The 11,778-nt window shown below is 40.6% G+C and overlaps 1 pseudogene; it reads left to right on the plus strand.

Annotated features, from left to right (window-relative positions):
• The first annotated feature begins 1,968 nt into the window (after positions 1-1,968).
• LOC102841913 lies at positions 1,969-2,361 on the plus strand (annotated as a pseudogene).
• Positions 2,362-11,778: the final 9,417 nt, after the last annotated feature.

Genomic DNA, 11,778 nt, shown 5'->3' on the forward strand with positions numbered 1-11,778 from the left:
TATATATACATATATATATACATATATATGTGTGTATGTATAAGTATGCATTCATATGCATGTGTTTGAGCGATATCTCTAAACATCTGTCAAATTGTGTGCCTGGCATATAGTTGGGAAATGCTGGTTTGTGCTCAAAGATATACAAGTATATTAATTTCTTTTTGGAAAAGTGAGACCAAAGAGGATTGTATATGAAAGAGATAATGTGTTAATAGTAATTTGGCATTTATTATATGAAAGAGCAAAAGTAACTAGAGGAAATGAACACCTTTGGGAAGAAATCGGATGGCGAGATATGGATGCAGCCTTTACAATTTTTGTTGCCCTTAGGTGAGCTAGGAGTTCAGCTTCCTCTAGTGTAGAACATTAAATTAAAACGTTTCTGTAATAGAGCACTGGTGTGGTGGTTGTGTATTACCAAGTCAGTTCCAACTACTAGTGAACCTGTAAATTGGCAGAGTACTGCCAGAGGATCGAGCCAGTTTCAGATGAGGACTTGGAACTAGGGATATCATTACTGTTGAATGGATCTTGGCTGAAAGCAGAGAATGCAGAAAGCTGTTTACCTGTGCTTTATTGACTATGCAAAGGCCTTTGATTGTGTGGATCATAACAAGCTATGGACAATTGCACAAATGAATATTCTGGAACACTTGATTGTGCTCATGACAAACCTGTACGTAGACCAAGAGGCAGTTGTTGGAACAGAACAAGAAACACTGAATGGTTTAAAATTAGGAAAGATGTGTGCTAGTGTTGTATACTTTCACCATACTTATTCAATCTGTATGCTGAGCAAATAATTCAAGAAGCTGGCCTATATTAAGAAGAAAGTGGCATCAGGATTGGAGGAAGACTCATTAAACAACCTGAGATATGCAGATGATACAATCTTGCTTGCTGAAAGAGAAGAGGTCTTAAAATACTTAGTGATGAAGATCAAAGACTACAGCCTTCTATATGGATTTCACCTCAATATAAAGAAAAAACAAATCCTTACCACTGGACCAATACACAAATCCATATAAAAGGAGAAAAGATTAAAGTCAAAGATTTCATTTTGCTTGGATCCACCAACAATACTCATGGAAGCAGCAGTCAGGAAACCAAACAGCATATGGCATTAGGCAAATCTGCTGCACAAGACCTCTTTAAAGTACTGCAGAGCAAAGGTGTCAGTTTGAGGACTACGGTGTGTCTGATCCAAGCTATGATATTTTCAATAACCTTGTATGCATGAGAAAGTAGGACAGTGAATAAGGAAGACCGTAGATGAATTGACACATTTGAGTTATGGTATTGGAGAACACTTAAAACGCCACAGACTGTCAAAAGAATAAGACAATCTGTGTTGGAAGTACAGCCAGAATGCTCCTTGGAAGGCAGGGAGACCAGACTTCGTGTCTCATAGTTCAGATATATCAGGAGGGACTAGTCCCTGGAGAAGGATATCTTGGTTGGTAAAATGAAGGGTCTGAGAAAAAGAGGAAGACCCCAAACTAGATGGATTGGCACAGGGGCAGCAGCAATGGCTTCAAACATAGCAACAATTGGGAGGTTGGAGCAGGACCTGGCAGTGTTTCGTTCTGTTTGGCATAGGATAGGTATGAGTTGGTACTGACTCCATGGCACCTAACAAAAACAAATCTTCATGGGAGAAGAAAGCCTCATCTATCTCATGTGGAGTGACTGGTAGATTTGAACTGCTGACCTTGTAGTTAACATCCCAATTCATAATCCACGACACTACCAGGGCTCCCTAATAGAACACTAGGTATACTTTTTGATGTTTGAAATGATTTATTAAATATTCTGCTTCCAATTCAGTACTCTTTAGAGAATATTTCTGTATAATATCAAGTCACTGTTTCAAGAACAGCAATGGGTTGAGGAAGACGCGCTCTTCTTTGTGGGGTCTCCTCGCGGTTGTGATGCGTAAAACCAGGTCTCTGACGCGAGGGTAGTATGTCAGACAACGAGGACAATTTTGATGGTGACGACTTTGATGATGTGGAGGAGGAGGAAGGACTAGATGACCTGGAGAATACTGAGGAGGAGGGCCAGGAGAACCTCGAGATCCTTCCATCAGGGGAGCGACCACAGGCCAACCAGAAGCGGATCACCACGCCGTACATGACCAAGTATGAGCGACCCCGCGTGCTGGGCACCCGAGCCCTCCAGATAGCGATGTGTGCCCCCGTGATGGTGAAGCTGGAGGGGGAGACAGACCCCCTGCTCATCGCCATGAAGGAGCTCAAGGCCCGAAAGATCCCCATCATCATTCGCATCATTCGTCGCTACCTGCCAGATGAGAGCTATGAGGACTGGGGCGTGGACGACCTCATCATCACCGACTGAGCCCCAGCTGCCTGCCTGCCCCACCTGGGCCTCTACCCTCCTGCTCTTCATCCGTGTAAATAATAAACTGCTCCGCCAACTTTATTACAATTGCTGTGTCATTATAGCTGTTGACTAGATTTTCGCCTTCCTTTTTTCACTTTTTTCTTTTCTTGCCTTTACTGTGTCAGATTGTTCTGCATCAAGAGCATGCAAACATTTCCAGACACATGTTTTTCCTATTCTTTAATAATGTTGCTATTGTTGTTAAGTGCCATTGAGTGGTTCTGACTCAATAGAGACCCTGTATAGGGTTTCTGAGGAGCACGCAGTGAGTGTGAACCGCTGACCTTGCAGTACAAAATGACCTTGCGTTCAGTGTCTGGGACCACAAGGTTAGTTTGAGCCACAAAGTCGGCAGTTCAAACTGACCAGCTGCTCATTGCAAAAACTACACAGGGTCGCTTTGAGTTGAAACTGACTTGATGGCACTTAACAACATATGTGGCAGGCTATAGTTAACAGCACACAAAACGTTAGGAACAGTGGCATGTATACTCTAGTACTCTTCCTTCCCTCAACCATGGCAGTTAAACGATGGTTACACCAGGGAAAAGAAACGTGCACATTTGGCAGAGCCCTGGGAGAAGAGCTCCCCTGAGTCTGCTTGTATGAGACGCAACGTGAATCAGGCCCTTTCTAAATGGGATGGTCAGAGCTGCTAATTCTGGTTCAGTCTGTTGTCTGTAAATATCACTGTTAATTCAACCTGTTCACTTGGTGACTGAGTGAAGACAGGCAAGTAGGACCAGGTTGTGGCTGCCTAGTGGTGAGTCAGGATTGCTTTGTTCCTACCTCCTCTATGCCTTAAGTGAGGGGAGAGTGCTTAAGTAGGTGCAGAGAGGCATGTTGGCACAAGCTGGGAAGAAGCAGAAATCAAGTGACACCCGAGTCTTACTGGTGTCAGGAGCAGAGAGAGCTTTTTCTGTACCCTCACAAATCTATTTAAGATATTAAAAAATTAGATGTGAGAAAGTAAACATTGACAACAACAAAAATCTTTCTTGTAACACACCTAATACTTGGGGTTCAAGCTGGCCATTTACGTCTGATTCCAGGGAAAGCCTTCTTATTGGCACTTAGACATGGTCTCTGATTTCAGGTGTCACAGCCTGATGGTGTGACTCACTAGCAGAGCTGGCATGTGAAGGCACCAAACACTGATAATCTGTGTGCCTCTGCCTCTTTTTACTCACACATCTGAATGGAATATGTGTTAAATACATACATAAGAAGGGGCTTCAAAAAGTTTTGGAATGTGGAATTAAGAGATAATGGAATTTTTCCATGATATTTCTGAAGCTCCCTGTCATGGTGTGTGTGTGTGTGTGTGTGTGTGTGTGTGTGAGAGAGAGAGAGAGAGAGAGAGTCTCAGCTATTCATGATGTAACTTGTTTTTAAAATGAGACTATAATATTAGTGATTGAATTTAAAGTGATATATGCATTTTAGTGGGTTGAAATGAATTGGATTATGAATCTTTTAGAAGATGTGGGATACTAAGATTTTCACTGTAAATCTACTGAAAGAATATTTCATATATTTCACAACAAAGAAAATGAGTCAGTGAACTTAGATATAGTCCAACAATCAATGAAAAATTCTGTTTGTCCTACAATGAAAAATGGACTTTCACCAGTTTTGCTTTAAATGACCCATACTTCAATTTTGATGCTTCATTCATAATAAATGCTATACTTATAAATAAAAAGATGTCAAAAAGAAAATGTGATCATCAGCAAACAATTATTACAAAAAATTGCTTTAATTTTAGCTAAGGTCTTTCATCTCTAACATTATTATTGAAAACATTGATTTCTATTCTTTACTCTTACACATTTTTAAAGAATTCTATTGTAATCAAGCTATTAAATAGTATTTCCTTCTACAGTCTTCATTATTCATTGTTCAACTTTCACATGCATATGAGGCTATTGAAAATATCATGGCTTGGGTCAAGTACACCTTACTGGAGCCAGTATTAATTTAATGTTGTTGTTGTTGTTAAGTACCGTGGAGTCAGTTCCGACTCATAGTGACCCTACACAGGGTTTCCGAGGGTGTAAATCTTTATGGGAGTAGACCACCTCATCTTTCTCCCATGGAACCGCTGGTAGTTTCGAACTGCTGACCTTGAGGTTAACAGCCAGATTCGTAACCACTATGCTACCAGTGGTGATGCTCGTGTTTCCAAGATGTTTTCTTGGCATCTATGGCTCTCTGCTGTGGACAACTGGTGTCCCTGTTGTGTTGATGCCCTAAGCTTATGCTTACCTTGATTCTCAGATAATCCTTCCCTGCTCACAATGTGCTCTAAAGTTGGTAGATTTGCATTCTGATTTTAGCTTTGCCTCCTGGGTAATTTTGTATATAGAAGTTCTTTCATTTCTGTCTTTCTCTTTACTAACTATCTCAGGACTTGGCATCAGAAAGAGTGTGGGTTCCAATGCCAGCTCCATAACTTGGCCACCATGTATACTTTAGCATATACATGACCTTAGTTTCCTCATTTATAAAATTGGATCAAAACATACCTGTTGTGTAAAAATTAATGTGCCCAGAAAACAGCAAGACATTCAAAAAGCACTTGAGAAATGCAGTATACTCCAGAATGTAATAAAGAGGAAACTGAGCTTCCTAGAGATGATCGGTTTACTTTGAGGGTCATTTCTGCAGATTGTTGGTGTTAAAATCATTGAAATTTAGTTATAAAATGTGTACAGTCCTTACTTAAGTTCCAACAAAATATTCATTCCATTCCTCCCATCCTATCCAGTCACAGGAAGGGAGAACAAAGACTTGTTAGGCACCTCCTGCATACCAGATTATTTAATATATATTGTCTTATTTGATCCTCATCACAAAAAAAAAAACTGTTACCCTTGTCTAACCACTGAAAAAACAAAAAAAATCAGAGCTTACCAACTTATAATATGGCAGATATGGAGTTTCAACCTAGCTTTGCTTAAAGTTCAGAGCTACATTCCTTCAATCTCAAACCCTGGGTTGCGCTAAGAGCAGCTAGCCACTTGCTGCTGAGTCAATTCCTACTCATTGTGACCTCGTGTGTGTCGAAGCAGGACTGCACTCCATAGTGTTTCCTTACATTCTTTTCTTTTTTGAAGCTTTTTATTGTGAATTAAATGTAGGTTTATAGACAAGATCATTAGTTGTACATCTAACAAATCATATATTTCGTTTCAACTCAATGATTGCAATCCCCTCCATGTAACAGCTGTTTCCGCCTTTCTCCTGTAGTTTATTTCCATTCCATGCTCCTTCCCAAACCATCTGAACCTTGTTCCCAGGTAAATGTTGCTCTTTTGGTCTTGAATGGTTGACCATTTTCATGGTGAGCATACCTTACTTATGTTACTGTGTCCTTTTCCTCCTCCTCACCCCTCCCAATAGATCTATCTGGAGTGCTGGCACTGGACTCTAAACCTACCAGCCACTCTTTGAAAACCCTATACAGGGTTGCTATAAGTCAAACCAACTTGACAGCACTTAACAACATATACCTATCTACCACTTGGCAGACAGTCTCAGATTCCTTTGGTCTCTTTCTGAGCACACCTCTATTGTTGTCCCTTCATAAACCTATCCACTGCTTGGTTGAAAATTGCACCATGAAGGTAAGTTTTATCCCAGACCTAATGGTAGTCTCAGGTTCCTCCAGTTTCTTTCTGTCCAGTAAGCCTGGTCTCTTTTATAGTTTTGAGTTTTGTCTCCTACTATATCCAGGACCTTCTAACTCCATATTGTTTACAGTGGCTGAGTTTTCAGAAACAGGTCTGAGGCATTCCTGGGTGGAGTTGAACCTCCAACTTTTCAATTGACAGGCTATCTTTATTCTGCCCAGAGACTGAGAGAACATTGCATATATTCGTAAAAAAGTTCCCAGAAAACAAAACAATAAGAGGACAGGGAGCCAGGGGAGGCTACCCTTCTGGCCTAGTCTCTAAATCTCAGTGGACTCTGAATAATTAATGTTGTGGAAATGGATCCTGTGCTTTTTTGATGGTTGTCTGTAGCTCTATTCTTGGGCTACACTTGACAAAGACATTTCAAGCCTTAATTTTTTTTTTTTCCCCCAATCAACTGCTCTATTAGGCAATCTGTTGTAGAGTCTTATCACAGCCCTTGTAGATTCTCCAATCCCTTCATAGGGGGACGCCACCACTCCTGTAATAGCTCTGCCCAGCTATGAAGGCAGATCTGAAATCCACCTCAGACTTCTCTTTTATGTAACAAATAGCCCTAGCTCTTTTAGATTCCTCACAAGGCCGATTTCCTTGGCCTTTTAGTAATTTTCACACCTGTTTTCTGGAATACTCCAAACTTCCTACTACTTGCCTAAGTTACTGAGTCCAAAATTGAACATTTAATTCTAATAGAACTCAGAGAAACTGGAAGTAGAGGACCTGTCCCATAGTCCTGTAAGCTCTTCTCCTGCTTAGAGGTCCCAGGGGCGTGCTTGATGTTTATGCTGTAGCACTGAAGTATTGAGTCATTTTCTTCACTGTGAAGAAATGCCAGTTTAGCAATGCATAGTAAATTGGAAGCCAGTGCTTTTAAACAGTACCTAATAGAATTACTACTATTACTTCTACTGTAATGGACAATCCCTATATGTAGAATTATAAGGAAGGAACATACATAAAAAAGGAGTTATTACTTTTCCTACTAGTTTCAAGAGCTTGCAAAGGATGCCCCAAAATTCATAATTTAAATGCACTGTATTAGTTTTCCTGCACAAGTAGAACAGGAATCTGTGGCTAATAAATACTTGGAGATGTACTCATTAGGAAGAAAGCAGCTAAGTTAAGACAAAGACTTGATAGCATAAACTTAAAAAATTTTTGAAGTACTAACATTTGGTCTTTTATTTATAACTTTTGGGGAATTTACAAGGCAATGTAAGGGAAATATGTTTGCTCTGAGTATCATGATAGAAGAATTGATCTCATAGAAGAATTGATGCCTTTGAGTTGTGGTGTTGGAGGAGAATAATGAAAGTGCCACGGACTGCCAAAAGAACCAATAGATCTGTTTTGGAAGAAGTGCAACCAGAGTGCTCCTTGGAGGCCAAGATGGCTAAGCTTCGTCTCTCATACTTTGGACACATCGGAGAGAACAGTCACTGGAGAAGGATGTCATGCTGGGTAAGGTGGAGGGTCAGAGAAAAAGAGGAAGACCCCTAACGAGATGGATTGGCCAGGTGGCATCATTGATGGACTCAAGTGTGGCAGCGGTAGTGAGGTTGGCCCAGGATCGGACGTTGTTTCGTTCTGCTGTGCATGGGGTCGCTATGAGTCGATTCCGACTCGATGGCACCTGACAACAACAACAACAATATGTTTGCTCTATATAATAAACACTGAACTTTGAACCCCAAAATCCATGATCGAGCCCATCAGCTACTCCATGGGAGAAAGATGAGGTTTTCTGCTCCCATAAAGATAAAGCCTTGGAAACCCTATGCAGCATCACTATGAGTGATGAACTATGAACTAACTCCATGGCACTTACTGTCGACAACTGGGAATAAAGAAGAAAAATAGCTGATTGCTTTAGAATACTCTGACTCTTGCTAATTTGATTTTGAAAAGTTCAGTATTTGATTTGATTAATTATTCTGAGAGTTACAGTCATTATTTTACAAAAAAATTGTTTCAATTCAGTGAAATGTTCACATCTTACTTTATGTTTTAGGTCTACATTGAGTTTTATACCAATCATCATTCATGATTTTCATCTATAACAGAAATAATCCCCTGCCCCAAACACATATGCACCCTTCCCCTATCATTGCAGATGTTTATTTTTAAATAAGAATATTAGTTCCTGATTTTTATTTGCCCATATGTTTTTTCCCCTTTTATAAAGCCTTTTTTTTCCTCCTGTCTATAATTTGTCTAGCTCATTGAAAACTTAGGAAACAGTTTTTATTGTTTCTAACTAATAAAAAATATAGAAATGAGCAAATAACACCCACCTTAATTTTTTCTTTACTAAGGAGGTTAAAAATATTACTCTCTATGGTAAACCATTACTTAGGTGGTTGCTAATGAACCGTAGCTCCTGATACATTCCCACCCTTGTATACTTGGTTTCCACATTAGCTCTAGTCTTGGACATGGAGCTTCCTTTGCCAATAAGACAATAAGTATGATACAAGTGGAATATTGATAAGTGCTTATACACTGAAGTTTGTTTCTTAGCACCCTTGCTCTTGGAACCTAGTTGCCTTGTGAGAAGGTCCAAGCAGCCACAAGCCATGTGGGAAGCCCCTATGAGGGAGAATTCAGATCCCAAACAATAGCCCTAGTTGAGGTCGTAGCTGACAGCCAGTACTAACTAGCCAGTCATGTGAGTGAGTCATCTTGGCTTTGGTTTCTCCAGTCCCAAATGAACTGGCCCAGCCAACACTGTGTGGAAGCAGCAAGGCAAATTGAACCTGCTGAGTCCCGAGCAACTTGAAGCAATGGGAGCAAATAAAAGATGGCTGTTGTTTAAAGTCAGTGCGTTTTAGGGTAGGTTATATGATGCACAGGGTTGCTATGAGTCGGAACCAACTCCACAGCACATAACAACAACAACAACAACAATATGTATCAATAGATACCTGTTGATGGTGGTACTGGGTGTGTACCATAGAGTCAGTTTTGACTCATAGCAACCCTGTATATGGTTTCTGAGGCTGTAAATACTTATGGGAGCCGGAAGTCTCATCTTTTTCCCATGGACTCATTGGTCATTTTGAATTGCTGACCTTGAGTTTAGCAGCCTGACTCGTAAACACTTCTTAATATCTAAACCCTACAAATTACCATTTTAGGCAATAGTTTCACCCATTTCCCTCTTCCTCCTAATCTTTCTTTTTAATACACACATCAATAAAGTACTGGTAGTCATCACTGCATAGCTCCTGCTTTGACAGAACTTGATTTGTCTTTCTGACATTTCAGTTGTTTACCAAAAAGTCATAATCCTTGATAGCTTTAAGCCTGATTTGCTTTCTCATGTATTTGTTGTTGTTAAGTGTTGCTGAATCAGTTCCAACTTGTAGCAACCCTATGTAAGGTTCCCAAGGAGAAGCTTGTGGTTCGCAGTCCGGTGCTGATCCTATAGCACTACCCCAGGAGTTTTCATGCTTTGACATGTGCATGTGTGTGTGTGTGTGTATGTGTGTGTTGGGGATGGGGGTTGCTGTGGAGTCTATTCTCACTCATAGAAACCCTGAGTAGGGTTTCCAAGGCTGTACATTTTTACTGGAGCAGAAAGCCTCATATTTCTCCCATGGAATGACGGGTAGTTGCAAACTACTGACTTGAGGTTAGCAACCCAACTCATAAACACTGTGATACCCTATATCACACAGTGCTGAATTGTTGGAAGATGGTCAAATGATGGTATGCCAACAAGGAGGAGCTCATCTTGAAAGAGAGTGATGGACACAGGTGACGTTAGGTATGAGACCTTACATGAGCTCTTCTCATATTTCACAAACAATTAATTCTTTCACACACATTGTCTGATATTGGGAAAAACTCTGCATCTTTGTTTCTTTAATACACATCACATATGTGATCACTGTCCATATACTATGTATTTGTTGGCATTTGAGAGAGAGCAAGTGCATTTTAGTAGCCAGAAGTGAGTCTCAAAGAGTGAAATAGCTCTTGGCTTCCAGCTAGAGAGAAAAGAAAATGGATGGTAGCCCTGAGGACCCTTGTTGTTGCTGTCAGGTGCCATCAAGTCGGAACTGACTCATAGCGACCCCATGCACAGCAGAACAAAACAATGTCCGATCCTGGGCCAACCTCACTACCGCTGCCACACTTGACGCCATCAATGATGCCACCTGGCTGATCCATCTCATTGGGGGTCTTCCTCTTTTTCTCTGACCCTCCACCTTACCCAGCATGACATCCTTCTCCAGCGACTGTTCTCTCTGGACAATGTGTCCAAACTATGAGAGACGAAGCCTAGCCATCTTGGCCTCCAAGGAGCACTCTGGTTGCACTTCTTCCAAAACAGATCTATTGGTTCTTTTGGCAGTCCATGGCACTTTCAGTATTCTCCTTCAACACCACAACTCAAAGGACCCTGCAACTGCTCAATTTGATGTGTGCTGAAGAGAACCATGCTTTCCTGCAACTATGAGCAGTCTACCGCTCGTCTGTCAATTTGTCATACTGTGGTGATTTGCGTGTTGCTGTGATTCTGGAAGCTATGCCACTGGGATTTTAAATATCAGCATGGTCGCCCATGGTGGAGAGATTTCATATGAGCTTCCACATTAAGATGGACTAGGAAAAAGAAGAGGTGGGCTAGTTTTCATCACTGAAAACCTTGTGAATGGCAGTGGAGCACTGTCATATAGCACCAGAATATTGGATATTGAAACATAATGAATAGCACCATGTCAGATATAGTGCCAGAAGATGAGTCCTTCAGGTCGAAAGGCACTCAGAATACCGCTGGGGAAGAGCTGCTTCCTCAAACTAGAGTTGACTCTGATGACATGAATGGAGTAAGGCTTTCAGAACCTTAATTTGCTGATGTGGCACAACTCAAAACGAGAAAAAGCAGTAAACATCCATTAATAATCAGAACATGGACTGTTCCATTCAACATGAAGTGTGAATCTAGAAAAACTGGAAGTAGTCAAAAATGAAATGAAACGCATAAATATCGATTCCCTAGGTACTAGCCGAAATGGACTGACACTGGTCATTGTGAATCTGACAATCACAGATTTTACTTTATCGGGCATGACAAATTGAAGAGGAATGATGTCACATCATCAAAAAGAATATTTCAAGGCCTATCTTAAAATGCAATGATGTCTGTGATAGGATATCAGTATGCCTAAAGGAAGACTGGTTAATAAAACCACTGATGATGACACTGAAGAATGTTACCAATTTCTTCAGTGTGAAATTGGTCAAACATGAAATCAAGATGTATTGATAATTATTGCTGATGCGAAGGCAAAGATAGGAAACAAAGAGGAAGAATAAGTAATTGGAAAATGAGATAGAAACAATGCTGGAAATCGCATGATAGAATTTTGCAAGACCAATGACTTCTTCGTTGCAAATACCTTTTTTAAAACAACATTAAAGGTAACTATACACATGGACCTCACCAGATGAAATGCACAGAAAGCAAATTGACTGCATCTGTGAAAGAAACAGTGGAAAAGCACCATATCATCAGCCAAAACAAGGCCATGGGCAAATAGTGGCACCGATCATCAACTGCTCATATTCAAGTTCTGACTGAAGTTGAAGAAAACTAAAACAACCCTGCAAGAGCCAAATTATGACCTTAAATACATCCCACCTGAATTTAGAGAGCCTCTGAAGA

This window comes from Chrysochloris asiatica, unplaced genomic scaffold, assembly GCF_000296735.1.
Source record: "Chrysochloris asiatica unplaced genomic scaffold, ChrAsi1.0 scaffold00194, whole genome shotgun sequence".
Taxonomy (NCBI): Eukaryota; Metazoa; Chordata; class Mammalia; order Afrosoricida; family Chrysochloridae; genus Chrysochloris; species Chrysochloris asiatica.